This window comes from Pseudophryne corroboree, chromosome 2 (genome assembly GCF_028390025.1).
Source record: "Pseudophryne corroboree isolate aPseCor3 chromosome 2, aPseCor3.hap2, whole genome shotgun sequence".
Lineage (NCBI taxonomy): Eukaryota > Metazoa > Chordata > Amphibia > Anura > Myobatrachidae > Pseudophryne > Pseudophryne corroboree.
The window spans coordinates 102,578,920-102,596,162 of record NC_086445.1 but is presented as its reverse complement, the minus strand read 5'-3'; positions in this window follow the sequence as shown (position 1 = coordinate 102,596,162).

Below are 17,243 nucleotides of genomic sequence, written 5' to 3'. Positions count from 1 at the left end.
TTTTACCCTATAAAGGGGTGAAACTTTTTGGGGAAGGTCTTTCAGACCTCGTTTCCGCAGCTACTGCTGGGAAATCGACTTTTTTGCCACAGGCTACCCCACAGCAAAAGAAAGCACCGTATTATCAGGTACAGTCCTTTCGGCCCCAGAAAAATAAGCGGGCTAGAGGCTCATCCTTTCTGCCGAGGGGCAGAGGAAGGGGGAAAAAGCTGCAGCACACAGCTAGTTCCCAGGAGCAGAAGTCCTCCCCTGCGTCCGGTAAGTCCACCGCATGACGCTGGGGCTGCTCAGGCGGAATCGGGAACGGTGGGGGCACGTCTCAGGTTTTTCAGCACACAGTGGGCTCTCTCACAAGTGGATCCCTGGGTCCTTCAAGTAGTATCTCAGGGGTACAGGCTGGAATTCGAGACGTCCCCCCCCCCCCCCGCCGTTTCCTAAAATCTGCCTTGTCGGCAACTCCCTCTGCCAGGGAGGCAGTGTTGGTGGCTATTCAAAAACTGTATTCACAGAAAGTGATCGTCAAGGTACCCCTCCTTCAGCAAGGAAAGGGTTACTACTCCACAATGTTTGTGGTACCGAAACCGGACGGTTCGGTGAGACCCATCTTAAATTTAAAAACCTTGAACACTTATATCAAAAGGTTCAAGTTCAAGATGGAATCGCTCAGGGCGGTTATTGCGAGCCTGGAGGAGGGGGATTACATGGTATCCCTGGACATCAAGGATGCGTACCTGCATGTCCCCATTTACCCTCCGCACCAGGAGTACCTCAGATTTGTGGTACAGGACTGTCACTATCAGTTCCAGACCCTGCCGTTCGGGTTATCCACGGCACCGAGGGTCTTTACCAAGGTAATGGCCGAAATGATGATACTCCTTCGCAAGAAGGGAGTTTTAATTATCCCGTAATTGGACGATCTCCTGATAAAGGCGAGGTCCAAAGAACAGTTGATAGTGGGGGTGGCACTTTCTCAGGAAGTGCTACAACAGCACGGCTGGATTCTAAACATTCCAAAGTCACAGCTGGTCCCGACGACACGTCTTCTGTTCCTGGGAATGATTCTGGACACAGACCAGAAAAGAGTGTTTCTTCCACTGGAAAAAGCCGAGGAATTGTCATCTCTGGTCAGAGACATCCTAAAACCAGGAAAAGTGTCGGTACATCAATGCACACGAGTCCTGGGAAAAATGGTAGCTTCGTACGAAGCAATTCCATTCGGAAGGTTCCACGCAAGGACGTTCCAGTGGGACCTGTTGGACAAATGGTCCGGGTCCCATCTCCAGATGCAACATCGGATAACCCTATCGGCCAGAACCAGGGTGTCGCTGCTGTGGTGGCTGCAGAGGGCTCATCTACTAGAGGGCCGCAGATTCGGAATACAGGACTGGGTCCTGGTGACCACGGATGCCAGCCTTCGGGGCTGGGGGGCAGTCACAAAGGGAAGAAATTTCCAAGGACTGTGGTCAAATCAGGAGATTTCTCTTCACATAAATATCCTGGAGCTAAGGGCCATTTACAATGCCCTAAGCCAGGCAAGACCCCTGCTTCAAAACCAGCCGGTACTGATCCAGTCAGACAACATCACGGCGGTCGCCCATGTAAACAGACAGGGCGGGACGAGAAGCAGGATGGCGATGGCAGAAGCCACAAGGATTCTCAGATGGGCAGAGAATCATGTGTTAGCACTGACGGCAGTGTTCATTCTGGGAGTGGACAACTGGGAAGCAGACTTCCTCAGCAGGCACGACCTCCACCCGGGAGAATGGGGACTTCATCCAGAAGTCTTCCAAATGCTGGTCAACCGGTGGGAAAAACCACAGGTAGACATGATGGCGTCCCGCCTCAACAAGAAGTTGAAAAGATATTGCGCCCGGTCAAGAGACCCTCAGGCGATAGCGGTGGACGCTCTAGTGACACCATGGGTGTACCAGTCGGTTTATGTGTTTCCTCCTCTACCTCTCATACCCAAGGTACTGAGAATAATAAGAAGGCGAGGAGTGAAAACCATACTCGTGGTTCCGGATTGGCCAAGAAGAGCTTGGTACCAGGAACTTCAAGAGATGCTTACAGAGGACCCTTGGCCTCTGCCGCTCAGACAAGACCTGCTGCAGCAGGGACCCTGTCTGTTCCAAGACTTACCGCGGCTGCGTTTGACGGCATGGCGGTTGAACACCGGATCCTGAAGGAAAAGGGTATTCCGGAGGAAGTCATCCCTACCCTGATCAAAGCCAGGAAGGATGTCACCGCAAGACATTATCACCGCATTTGGCGAAAATATGTTGCTTGGTGTGAGGCCATGAAGGCCCCGACGGAGGAATTTCAACTGGGTCGATTCCTGCACTTCCTGCAAGCAGGGGTGACGTTGGGCCTCAAATTGGGGTCCATAAAGGTCCAGATTTCGGCTCTGTCGATTTTCTTCCAAAAAGAACTGGCTTCACTACCCGAAGTTCAGACTTTTGTCAAAGGAGTACTGCATATTCAGCCTCCTTTTGTGCCCCCAGTGGCACCTTGGGATCTCAATGTTGTTTTGGCATTCCTGAAATCACATTGGTTCGAACCACTTAAGACTGTGGATTTAAAATATCTCACGTGGAAAGTGGTCATGCTGTTGGCCTTGGCGTCGGCCAGGCGGGTTTCAGAATTGGCGGCTTTGTCTTGTAAAAGCCCTTATCTGATTTTCCATATGGATAGGGCAGAATTGAGGACTCGTCCTCAGTTTCTCCCAAAGGTGGTCTCTGCTTTTCACTTGAACCAACCTATTGTGGTGCCTGCGGCTACTAGGGACTTGGAGGATTCCAAGTTGCTGGACGTAGTCAGGGCCCTAAAAAATTATATTTCCAGGATGGCTGGAGTCAGAAAGACTGACTCGCTGTTTATCCTGTATGCACCCGCTAAGCTGGGTGCTCCTGCTTCTAAGCAGTCTATTGCGCGCTGGATTTGTAGCACTATTCAGCTGGCGCATTCTGCGGTAGGCTTACCGCAGCCTAAATCTGTAAAAGCCCATTCCACACGGAAGGTGGGCTCATCTTGGGCGGCTGCCCGAGGGGTCTCGGCTTTACAACTTTGCCGAGGCGCTACTTGGTCGGGGGCAAACACGTTTGCAAAATTCTACAAATTTGATACCCTGGCTGAAGAGGACCTGGAATTCTCTCATTCGGTGCTGCAGAGTCATCCGCACTCTCCCGCCCGTTTGGGAGCTTTGGTATAATCCCCATGGTCCTTACGGAGTCCCCAGCATCCACTAGGACGTCAGAGAAAATAAGAATTTACTCACCGGTAATTCTATTTCTCGTAGTCCGTAGTGGATGCTGGGCGCCCATCCCAAGTGCGGATTGTCTGCAATACCTGTACATAGTTATTGTTACAAAAATCGGGTTTGGTTGTGAGCCATCTCTTCAGAGGCTCCATTTGTTATTATACTGTTAACCGGGGTTCCTATCACGTGTTATATGGTGTGGCTGGTATGAGTCTTACCCGGGATTCAAAAATCCTTCCTTATTGTGTCAGCTCTTCCGGGCACAGTTCCTAACTGAGGCTTGGAGGAGGGTCATAGGGGGAGGAGCCAGTGCACACCAGATAGTCCTAAATCTTTCTTAGATGTGCCCAGTCTCCTGCGGAGCCGTCTATTCCCCATGGTCCTTACGGAGTCCCCAGCATCCACTACGGACTACGAGAAATAGAATTACCGGTGAGTTAATTCTTATTTTCTCCTGGATAACCCATCAGTAGTTGCATCTATAAGCTATAGTGCTTCTCTTCCCTACCCTCCACTCCCCCAACTTCTTCACTATTTTCAGTTGTATCATTGTGGTTTAATGTGTATCCTACTGTATGTATTTATGCTAGCATTATTTAATTGCTCATATCTATATACGGTGCTTTGAATATCTCATAGAGCCCTGTAAATAGAAGATAATAATAATAATAACAACAACAAGGCTAGCGAAATGTAAGTCAAAATAAGTATTGGAACATACAGTATAAAAGGCTTGGCAGCCGTATTGCGACTATCCTCATCATTCCCAGGAATACGAGTAGGCTCTACTCAACATAAACTGAGCCTCTTCGCAGACAATGTTCTTGTGTTTATCACCAACCCTGAATCTTTGTACCCTGTCCTTCAGGAGATAGTTAACGTTACAGCGCAGCTTCTTTTTACAAAGTTAATACATCCAAAATGGAAGTTCTGCCATTCAACCTGGGCCCCGATAAGTTGACCAGACTTAAATCCCTCTATAACTATAATTGGAAAACAGACTACTTACTCTATCTAGGTATCAACATTTCCAACACGTTGACCAAAATAGCAGAGTTTAAGTTAAAAAATGGGGAGGATTGGAAATATCATGGCTGGGCATGTTAGCAGCTTTTAAGATATCGATTCTCCCAAAACTTATGTACCTATTTCGCACGATGCCCTATTTGGTTCCCCAAAAGTTTATCAGGCAAGTGCAGTCAGTAATAACACAGGACATTTGGAAAAACAACCTCATCCTGAATAGCTTATGGCCATTTGACAAAGTCTAGGAAATTGGGAGGCTTGGAGGTCCCTGACTAGAAGGCATATCAAACTGCATGACTAGTGGCTCACATCAGCAATTGGTCCCTCCCTACTAGTACGAGATGATGGGTAGATTTGGAGAAAGAATTGCACCAGCACTTTAACCTTTCAGACTCATTATGGACTCCCATGTATCAAAGACCATCCCTACAAAATGCCCCACACACTATTCTAGATTCTCTTAAAGCATGGGATGCTACAGTAACCACCTCAAAAATAATTTCTTTAGCTTCCCGTAAATTGTCTTTGGCTGCTTTCTCCAGGTTAATTCAAGATTTGAATGTCTCTACTTGGTTGTCCTGTGGTATTACCACAATTTCTGACCTGGTCAAAGGAACTACTCTTACTTAATTTTCCACACTACAACGACAATTTAATCTTCCTCATAAAGAAATATTTATGTATAATCGCATAGTACACTGGATTACTAGTTCGATAAAATCCTCAGAGCCATTACTACTTCCTCCTCCTAATATACTATCAAAACTTTCCTCCGGAAATGGCAGAGGTGCCATTAGATTTTGGTATGGTATAAGTCAGATTAATATGCCACAAGACAAATCCCATGCTCAGTTACGATGGGAAGTAGATTTGAATTGCACATTTACGCAGCAACAATAGGAATCGATATACCTTACTACACATAGTATGTCTAAGTGCAATAACCATAAAGAAATGCATTTCAAACTTCCGCATAGACTATACTGTACTTTTTAATTTCTTTCCTAAAGACCTCACAAATGCTGATTGCTATGTACTAGGTCATATCTTAATAGCCACTAGGGCTGCAATAGCTCAGAACTGGAAAAATCACTCCCCTCCATCTCTCCTCAAAATTATTCGTAAAATTCACCATGCCGTTGAGATGGAAACTCAGGGTTTACTATGGCCCTCATTCCGAGTTGTTCGCTCGCAAGCTGCTTTTAGCAGCTTTTAGCAGCTTTGCACACGCTAAGCCGCCGCCTACTGGGAGTGAATCTTAGCTTATCAAAATTGCGAACGAAAGATTAGCAAAATTGCGAATAGACACTTCTTAGCAGTTTCTGAGTAGCTCCACACTTACTCGGCATCTGCGATCAGTTCAGTCAGTTTCGTTCCTGGTTTGACGTCACAAACACACCCAGCGTTCGGCCAGCCACTCCTCCGTTTCTCCAGCCACTCCCGCGTTTTTCCCAGAAACGGTAGCGTTTTTTCGCACACACCCATAAAATGGCCAGTTTCCGCCCAGAAACACCCACTTCCTGTCAATCACATTACGATCTCCAGAACGAAGAAAAAACCTCGTAATGCCGTGAGTAAAATACCTAACTGCATAGCAAATTTACTTGGCGCAGTCACACTGCGGACATTGCGCATGCGCATTAGCGACTAATCGCTCCGTTGCGACAAAAAAATAACGAGCGAACAACTCGGAATGACCCCCTATATGCGTTTACTGCAAAAGCCCCTTAAGTTAAGTGGTTCAGTTGGCACGACTACTCCACTTCAGGAGAGGGTGCCAATACCTTGCTTGAAACTGATTACTGATTTATTAGAGGTGAAATTGTTTAGTCTTTTCTCACTGGTGTTACCGTACATTTTTATATTGTCCCATCTGCTTCACTGTACTAGTTGACTTCATGTTTCATTCTCCTCCCTTTCTCCTTCCACTTTCTTTTTTTCTTTATCCCCCCTTCCGTGACCATCGGAACACAATTGCAATAAAAACTATTGATGAACAAAAAAAAAAAAAAGAACATATAAAAGGCTAAATCAGAGCATTAAGCTATTTCCTACACAAGCAATCAGAACCAATGATAATGGAGACAGAAACAAATTTTACAGATGTATCTTTATATAGCTAGCCTTAATACGCCACACAGCGCGATACTCCAGCTCGACTGAGCCATACCGAGCGGATGGACTTCTTGCATCTTATTCGCATCACAGAGGCAGCGAATCACACTCCATGTGACAGGTCTTCCTGTTAAAGACAGGCTTTTAAAAATCTTCCTCCCCCTGGTCCACCCAAGGAAATAACATATAGAAAATAGCCTAAGTACAGTGGTTCTCAAACTTTTTTTAATCTCCGTGCCCTAGAGTACCAGAATTTTTTTCACGCCCCCCCCCCCCCCCCAGGCCAAATGTTTCTTATTGAGAAATTTAGAAAGAAATATTAAATTAAGTAAATTATGTTTATAATATGTCATCCTTAGGTTCAATTGTTCGGTGAGGGACAGAATTCACTTCTGTTTGTCCACATATTTTATGATTGACAGCCACCAGCACTGGTTTTGCTTCTACATTGACAATAAATAGTTTGAATTTGTCCTGGACCACCAATCCAAGCCACCCCTGCAAGTGTGCCGCGGCACCCCAGGGTGCCACGGCACACAGTTTGAGAACTACTGCCTTAGTATAATAATAGCCAAGCAGCACCTTCACCAGGTACAGTACGTTGTGGATTTGTGGTTGCAATTAGCATACTGCCCACAGTGTTTTGCATATTGTTTTCATTACCATATCAAACTGCCTAATTTGCATGCTAATCGCTCAAGCCATGGACCCTTTCCAGGACGCGTGGGGCATATATTTTTTCTTTGTCAATTGCTCTTTAAAGACTGTACCCAGCAATACATTAATCTTTTAATTATATCACCAGTTTATTGCGGATATGTTTAGACAACCAACTACTACTGAGGCTGGGTTTAATATGAACTTTACCAGACAGAAAATGTGAGATAACTTTGTTTTGCTCATTCATGTCGAAATTACATCTTTTGATGCAATTCGTTTATATTTATTCCTATCAGAAGACACAACACTATTGCTCGAAAGACGAGACAAACCATGAAAGCACAGAAATCTCATGAAAACAGAATAATCTTATATTGTACTTAAGAAATCCAAGAAAAGCACAGTAAAACGGTGCCAAGAAAACCTTCAGAACCTGAAACGTGTTCAGTGTGGGCATTTAAATACTTGCAGGTGGTAAAAGTCAGTGAAGAATAGATAAGTCACAAACGAGACACTAGTGATGAGAAGAGGCAGCATAATGGATTTAGTAGAGCAGTGCGGATCAAGTAGGATTAATAATATAGCTGTAAATTCAAAGCATCCTGCTAAATAATAAATAGTTTCATATTCCGCAGGTTTGCATTTTATGTTCCATTCATCTTCCTATATGACCCATTTCACCCAGTGCACAATGGACGGATGCCATTTCTCCCGCATTGATGGCGAGTTTCATTATTTCCTATGGAAGCTGGTCCTTCTGTGACAGCAAGATAAGCTATTGTTTAATAGCTGGTTACATTTAAATGACTCCCTGGTCTGAGGCCAGGTAGAATTGTCTTTATTTTATTTCAATAAACGATAATAAAAATGGTCAGAATATCACCTCCTTACCAACATGATTGACTCCAGTAGTTAATTAGGTATAAACATAAAAATGACACTATGCGAATCAAGTACATTTTCCATACAATAGTTAATGTATTGGAGTAGAATGAATATACAGTCTAGATTAAAAGACAAGCTTTTCCGTGACATGGTCTAGAGCAGGGGTATTCAACATGCTCCATCTGCTGTGGGACTACAAATCCCAGCATGCCCTGCCACAGTTTTGCTATTAGGGCATGCTAAAACTGTGTCAAGGCATGCTGAAATGTGTAGTTCCACAGTAGCTAAAGGGACGCATGTTGAATACCCCTGGTCTTAGAGGTCGGTTGTGGTGAATGCACAGTACTAGAGGGGATCCTCTTCTTTCCAAAGGGCAAAAAAAAACTGCTTAGAAATGGCTTTGATATCTACATACTTTGCTTCTTTAGCTCATGCCAGCTAAGATTGTAGACATTGACTCCTAAAATAAAATAAAAAAGTGGGTCAGGACTAGACACACCTGACATCCTGCCTCTATCTTTATCTCATACTTGCCTAGTCTTCCGGAATGGCCGAAAGGCTCCCAAAAAATTGTGTGACCCTCCCGGCCCCCCCGGAAAAGCAAGCAAGTCTCTCGATTTTTGTGGTCCCCCCTGCACTGCCGCTCACTTAGTGAGTTCAGGCAGTCTACGACGCGATTCTTGTTGAATCGTGTCATCATAGCCACGCCACCTGCAGTATAATGCTTGTAAAATCGGCATTATAGAGCGGAGGGCGTGACTTAAGTGACGCGACCCAGCAATCACGCTCCGTTCCCCCTCAGGTTATCATTGCTCTGCCCCGCCCCCCTGCTGGGCCGACCTGGCTGCTTTCTCCCGGATAGAGCAGCCAGAAAGTCGGTAAGTATGCGTTTTCTTCCTATGCTATACATCCCCATAATGTTATCCCCCTCTTTCTCTTCATACTCATACACTGCATTTCCCTAATCCAAACTGTTTAATATTTTATTTCTTACCATGTCACTCTTCCTTTTCCTGCTCTATCCCCCTTTCTCTCCCCTCTGTCTTCCATTTCCCTTGTTTTCCTCTTCTTCTCCTTTCCATCACACTCTTCACCACTCCCTCTATATGTCTCTCCCACTTCCCCATATTTTTGTTTTCCTTACATTCTCCTTTTTACATTACTCGCTATCTCTTGTAATGAGATGTAGTGGAAAGGTCGACAATCACAATGCCGACAAGAGCTGTAACTAGACTTCTGGGAGCCCCGGGCCAGAAAGAACATTGGTGCCCCCATTGTTGTCATTTTAAAACCATTGCAACTTAGCAGATCTATGTAGTGTGCAGGCACACATCCAATCCCCTACAGCCACACACTACTTATCTGTTCAGCTGCAATGCTGATTATTTTTACAAGAGTATATTATATCTCTGACAATTACAAGTAGCTTAATTTAGTTACAATTTGCAGGCTTTATTTACATGAGCAAATACTGTAGTTCCATGTGTAAGGTGCCTGACTGCAATGTGAGAGATGATGGGTTAGAGTCCAGGATATGACAATATTTTGAAATGTGTGTGTTAAATAAATGAGGATGTGGCTGAAGGTGCTTGTGGGCATGAAGTGGTGGTGGCCACACAGATGAAGAGTCGGCCTTGGAGATGCCAGGGATCAATGAGGAGAAAGTTAAAAGGGAGAGTGATTAAGAAGAAAATTGAAAGGCGCTGACAAACTTGTTAGTCTCTGTCACACCACCCTAGTTACAGCCCTCATGCCAACAATGTCAACACCACAATGTCAACAGTTATAATGTTGACATTGTTAAAATGTCGACAGGCAAAGTGTCAACAGTCTCAGAACTTAGGTTGGCATGCTGGGGGAGGTTAGGATCAGACACTAGAGGGAAAGTTAGGGGTAGGAATTAGGGATAGGTATACCAGAGATATACTTACCGGAATATCGGAGGTCTGACATGGAAGTGACAGACACAGGACTCCCGTAACCCAGAAGATGCCGCTGCAGCCACAGGAGAAGGTAAGTTACCTCTGCCGTACCAGGGATGGTACATCAACATCTCATCACTGTCTGCATGATGAATGTTAACATTATGGGAGAGATGTAATAGGGTGCAAGTTTTTTGTGCAGAACAAACTCACAATCTCGCACATTTAAATGAGTGAGTTTGTCCTGCACCTTGCACAATGTAACAAGGTGCGAGTTTTCAGGCAAAAACGTAACTCGCATGCGACTTCTCACAAGATTTTACACCAGGAAGCAGGGGAGTTTTTACACCAACCGAAATGCAAGTTTCATTATGAGAGGTGTGGAATACAAGATCTAGGTCATTCATTAGGTCTACAGTAATTTGGTTGACAGCCACAAGGTTAACATGGACAAAAGGTTGACATATGAAAGGTCGACACTGGAAAAGGTTGCCATAACAATGGTCGACACAAAAATGGTAAACACTTTTATTGCATTTTTTGGATTAGTGTGGATAGTGTTTTCATTTGAGACCACCATTTGTAGAAACACATCCTCTTGTGGGTTACTACAGGTTAGGATTTGTGACATGGATAGTCAAGAATGGAATAAGTCCAAAAACACGAACCACCCCCAAAACATGTGTCGACCATATAAACCTGTCGACCTTTCTTGTGTCAACCTTTTATCCATGTCGACATTGTGCCTGTGGGGATGACCTAATGAATGTCGACCCATAGTCCGGATCCCCTTTCTGACAGTTGCCCAGTATAATAGAAAGTCACTCAGTGGCACCCAAAAGTCTTCTGATTTACGTATCATACACTCTATATAAACTCATGCCGGCCCAACACTGACTTTTTTTAAAGGGGCAATTACTGACAAGGCATGGTTTTCCTAACTGTGGCTCTCACCACCCCCTACCGCCATGACTAACACTAATATGGTAGTCTCACATCCGCTACGTCTGAAGTAAAGGTATCATAATAATGTGAAGTTGCCCTAAAAAATATTACACAACTTCATTCACACATCACATGCTAGGTAGCATTAGACTTCCTTTTCACAATCTTTATATTCAATGTTCTGTCTGGCTTATGGTTTGTAAACCGTGTGATTTACTGAAGACAAAATTACATATTAAAACTCATGACTTTGTAAACTGCATGGCAAAGCACGCATAATACTGTAATAAAAAACATATTTTTTTAGAGATTTATAACCTATCAGGGCTGAAACAGTACCACATACAGGGCCGAATTCAGCATGGATCGCTATTTAGAGAAATTGCAAATCTAGCGATTATCAAACGACTGCGCATGCATAGTGTTCGCACTGCGCACTCATGAGGGGTAATAGCGACAGAAATTGCATACAGATTGTAATTGCAATGTAGCCTCTGTTTGACAGGAAGCCAGCGTTTCTGGGCAGAAACCTGATATTTTCTGGGTGTGTCATAAAAAATGGAGGTGTGCCCAGGCATTTTTGGAGAGGGTGTCTTAAGTTAGCGCAGACCACTTCCATGCCGCAGATTACTGGCAGCCTCAGACCTACTTACATTTTCTCAGACGGCAAAAAATCTGTGATGCTCCGGAAATTGCGTATGCATCTAGGAACCATGCATTCGCAAACTTGCACGGGGCATTTTTTCTTCCTGTCGGCGTCTTTCTACTCGCAGACAGCTGCAACTTCTCAGAATAGCGATCCATGCTGAATTTTGCCCACAGTACAGTATCCTCCCTTACAATAACCCAGCCTATTCAGCAATAAGCCCTATCCCTCTCCTGTGGAGCTATGGTGGTCATTCCGAGTTGTTCGCTCGCTGCCGCTTTTCACAGCGCAGCGATCAGGTGGAAAATGCGCATGCACATGGTACGCAGCGTGCATGCGCTAAGTAATATAACACAGAACCTGGTAGTTTTACTGGAGCTCGAGCGACGTTTTTCAGTCGCTCGAGTGTTCGTTGTTTGATTGACAGGAAGTGGGTGTTTCTGGGCGGCAACTCAGCGTTTTCAGGGAGTTTGCTAAAAAACGTAGGCGTGTCAGGGGAAAACGCCCATGTAATAATAAAGTAATAATAGCCACCCCTCAAATTAATTGCCGGCACCATCAGAACTTTTTATATTCTGTACAATAAATAACTAAACATTGAGGGGGAAAAAAGAATCCACATGGAAAGGATGGATTATGCCCAGGAGCACCCAATGCAGAATTAACTGAGTTCTGCTAAGCCTGGCTATTTAATAGCTTGGCAGCATTCTCCTCTTTTATTGGCTGAGCAGTGTAAAGGGCCCCATACACTAGGACAATAATGCCCGATTTCATCTGATTTCGGGCATTTGGCCCGATATATCGGATGAAATCGGGCATTTTGGAGGTGTTTCCGATCCGATGCGCGTTCCCGTGCACATCGGATCCTCCAGATTGACCGTGCTGCACTAACAATCATGTCGGACCCCGCAGGTATGGCTGGGATCGCCCAAGATACATCATATGCAAAAGGACAGCATACGATGTATCTTGGCCGATCCTGTCGCCTGGGAGGCTCCCGGGGTGGTCGCCTGCGACATGACGGTCGCACATGTTGCATTAGTGTATGGGGCCCTTAAGAAAATTGTTCTTTAATACTCCACTGCTCTTGCCTATGACTATCCATTTAAATGGCATCCTTCCGAGGTCCTGACGTAGCGATTCATTCATTCAAGTGACAGACATCCTTCTCAGTGTCTTCGTCAATGCACAGTTCAAAGGCCTCTAAAGTATTACAATGAACATCCTAATGTTACTACCATTAAAATGTTTTCTTTACATCTAATCTACCAATAGTAAAAGAAGAAGGCCATAGGATGCAAGGGGATGCGGTTAAAATGCCGGCTGTTAGGATCCCGGTGTTCAAGACAGCGACACCAGATTCCGACAGCTAAAATGATACCGGCGCACGGAATCCCGACACACACCCACATTTCCCACTCAGTTGGTGGGTCCACGTCACAAACCGAGTGGGAATAGAACCTGTGAAGAGTAAAGCTTGCCACCGGCCCAAAGCGTGGCAAGCACGCAAGGCGACTCGCGGACTGTCTCCTGGGATTCCGTCAGATGGGATGCCGCTGTCACTATACTGACAGCCAGTATTTCATACCGGATCTGATGCAAGAGCCCATACTGCTATATTTTCATACTCAGGGGCAGATGTACTAAGTTTTGGAGAGCGATAAAGTGGAGAGATAAACTATCAACCAATCAGCTCCTGTAAGTTTTCAAACACGGGGGGAATTCAATTAGCGATGATAAATTTTACTGCAAAAAATGGGCTTTCAAGATTTTTTTGCCCAATTATTTTTTCGGGCAATTCAATTAATGCCGGTTTATTTAGCTGGAAAATGTACCAATTTTTGTGTGAAAATAGAGAGATTCAGGAACTTATGCCAGACCCCTGTTTTCGCGTCCTGAAAAAACGGCACTTATCACGGATTTTGTTCTTCTCCCTCCTGGCAGGTGAAACAAAATACCTGATAATGATGACTATCGGCATCAACTGAATTACTCCCCGGGGGTTAATTAACCATGGTAATTTAATGCAACTAATTGAATTCCCCCTCAGCCTGTAACATGGCAGTCAGGATCTGATTCTCTGGTACTTTATCTCTCTCCACTTTATTACTCCCCAAGGATTAGTATTAATTTGGATTAATGTCTGTTGGCTGAAGTGTCCAATTTACAAGTTAATATGTTGAATTGCAACAATGATATACTGTATACAGTACTTTATTTCCAGCCAAAAAATGTATAAGAATACTTCAAAAAATGAAAATATTTTAATTTGAAAAATTTTTTTCCTTAATTGTATAGTATCTGGAAGCGCTCCAATTGTATCGCACAGGAAAAAATACATATTTGCATATTTGGGCTGAAAACGATTCCTATGCTGTTACTCTGTGGAAGGCAGATTGTCTATAAAAAAGATGTCAAGCTCTCAGCCTCTCTGTAATATTTGTTGGCAAACGATCCTTAGTAAAATCATCTGTATTCCTATTGCCATATGCATTGTAAACAGTATAATAAAACAGACACAATCTTGCTAGATTCTACAATCTATCTAAAGCTCATGGACGTAAAGTTGTTTAATAACCGTATTGGCAAATAACTGTGTATGTTTAGCACACGACACAAACCAGCACACCGTTCCCGAGGCTAGTCAAGGCATCTGTTCCAGGCACGTGACGCTGATTTCCTTCACATAAAACATTTGGTGCATTTTGCAGAAAATCTCCATTGGCAAGATTGTAGCCAGTCTCCGAATTCTTCCTTAAGTTGATCAATAGTCTGATGGAGACTGGTGAGAAAATATAGAGCTTTGCCCAAGTATAAATGCACAGTTTCGTTATATCTACCCCCTGGTAAGCAAACAGTGGGTGTGGCTTCATTAATGCTATACAGAAAAATTCTATTGTATAGAATATACATATTGTAGTTCCCCCCCATCTAAATAAACTCAATAATAGAAAAGTATCCCGAGAGGGTTCAGTATGATTTACCGACAGACACAATACCGACGGTCATAATACCAACATCCATTATGCCGACATGTTCAAAATGCCGACATAGTCAGAATACTGACATTTAAAATGATGACATATAAAAATAGCGACATGAGTTTTTCTGGTATTTTTCGTGTTAATGTCGACACAGGTCGACACTATTATATTCCCCCTCCAAGTCCCCTGGGATGGTAAAGTATGAACAAGTCTGTTTTGGGGCAACAATTCTTTAAAAAATGCATGTTGGCATTTTGACATGTCAGCATTTCAAATGTCGGTATTCTGACTATGTCAGCATTTTGAACATGTTGGCATAATGCATGTCTAGATTTTGACCGTGTCAGTACTTTGACTGTCAGTCCATGGCTGTCGGGATTATGACCTTCGGTATTGTGTTCATCTGTAAATTTACTGTTACCCTCCTGAGAATAGACAAAATGATTCTAAAGGACTGAGGGGTAGATTTATTAAGCTCGGTGAAGTGATAAAGTGGAAAGTGATAAAGGACCAGCCAATCAGATCTTAACTGCCATGTCACAGGCTGGGTTTGAAAAATTACAGGAGCTGACTGGCTGATCCTTTATCACCTTCCACTTTATCACTTCACCGAGCTTAATAAATCTGCCCCTCAGTATGATATACCGACGGGATGCCTGCTGTCAGTATAGCAACGAGGCCGCGAGTGCACTCACCACGCTTCAGGCCCGATGGCACAGGTTCTATACCCAATCGGTTGGTGGCGAGGACCCACCAAATGAGTGGGAATTCCAGGTGGGTTTTTGGGATTCCAGCAGCCGGTATAATGCCGGCTGTCAGGATTACAGCATCAGTATCCTGAATGCCGGGATCCTGGCAGACGGTCACAGTTCCCCCTTCCCCGCCCAATGCTGCAGCTTAGGGGGCACTCTGACCGTCGTCGCAGCCAGAAATCAACACGTGCAATACAGTTCCTGTGCATGTGCAGAACTAAAAATATCAGAGATGTACGAAAACTATGGTGTTTGTGTACATCTTTGAATCTGGCCAATATCACAGAGATGGATATATACATGTAAGGAGTGTCCCAAGCAGCACTTGCACAGAAAAAGCAGCAATGCCAGAACTCTCTAGGTCCATGTTATTTGACTTTCATGGACTCTTTGTGCAGCTGTGACATTCCTACCTGGTGCAAGTGTCTTGGTTTTGGTGACCTGCCCACCCATATGGATCATGGTAGTTCACCATCATTGCCCTCCAGTGCACCTGGAGGTTTACCCCATGAACTAGCTCCCTGGTCTCAGGTCTGTGTCTGTTCCCGGAGGTGTCACTAGTGGGTCAGTGGTGGTGCGATGGAGGAAACGAGGAGGCTGAAGTAAGTTCCTGCGCATGTGCGCAAATGGTATTTATTGAGTACACACAGGAAATATAAGTAACTGGAGCAATGTAAATGTAAATGTATGATTCAGCATGGAAGCTGATAGAGTCTCTGAAATAAACAGTCACTTAGAGATAGTTTGGTCTGGGTACTGATGGTAACTGGGAGCAACCGATGACCGGTCTGCGAACCGATGGAAATCAATAGTAACTTGCAACAGGATTATACAGGGAATTGATAGTGTAGATCACAGGTTCTCAAACTCGGTCCTCACGACCCCACACAGTGCATGTTTTGCAGGTCTCCTCACAGGCTCACAAGTGAAATAATTAGCTCCACCTGTGGACCTTTTAAAGTGTGTCAGTGAGTAATTAATACACCTGTGCACTTGCTGGGTTACCTGCAAAACATTCACTGTGTGGGGTCCTGAGGACCGAGTTTGAGAACCAGTGATGTAGATGATCGGCCTGGAAACTGATAGGAACTTGCCTCAGAGCTACACAGTCAATAGGCAATGCTTGCATACAACAGAACCAGGTTAGGTTATTGCAGGAGACAGCTGAACTATAAGCTGGATGCTTTAGTGCAGGTTGAATAGCACAGTGCTGATGCAGAGTAATAACAAACAGGTGAGAATGATATGCAGCACCTGGAGAGAGTCTCTTACTGCAAGTGATTGTAGGAGCAGAGTGTAGCTGAAACTGAAGACAAACTGGATGGCTGGTGGCTGTAGTTCCACGGAGCACTGACACAGGAGACTGCTAGTGAATGCTGGAGCAGAATGCAGCTGCAACTGAACTGGATGGCTGATGCCTGTAGTTCCACGGAAGGTTTAACATGAGGTAGTCTCAGGAAACTGGAGCCAGGAGCCGCTTGTTCACAGGATGTGACGCGTTGTTCAAGGCAATGATGCCAGCACATCAGAGCATCGGTAAGTGGTGTGATGCAAAATCCAGATTCCTGACAGTACCCACCTTTTTATGGGTGGTCACTGAACACCCACACTGGAACTTGAGGATCCTTGAAGAAGAACTTAGGAATACACAAAAGCAGAGGTCCTCAAAAGTCTTCCCAATTTTCATTTTTGGAAGAAAGAATTTTGTCATCAGAACAAGTAGACCTTTCACAGCCACTCACTTTCAGAGTCAGAGTCCAAGTCTTTTGCTTAGAAACAACAATATCTGTGTCAACCTGCGGTCCAATTAAGTTGGGACTATGTGAGAAACCAGAAATGGAGTTAACGGAAGCGTAGCCAACTCTTACATCAACAGATGGTAGACTTTGAACTGGTTTTGAAGTTCTCCAATTCCTGTAATTCTTGAAATCTCTGGCGCATTGATTCAACAAAGTCTGATTATGCTTGGAAAGCATTGGATAAAAAAAACTGAGAACTGGAAGACTGCTCAGAAGACTGAGCAGATGCTGAATCCGGGGAGTCAATACTTTC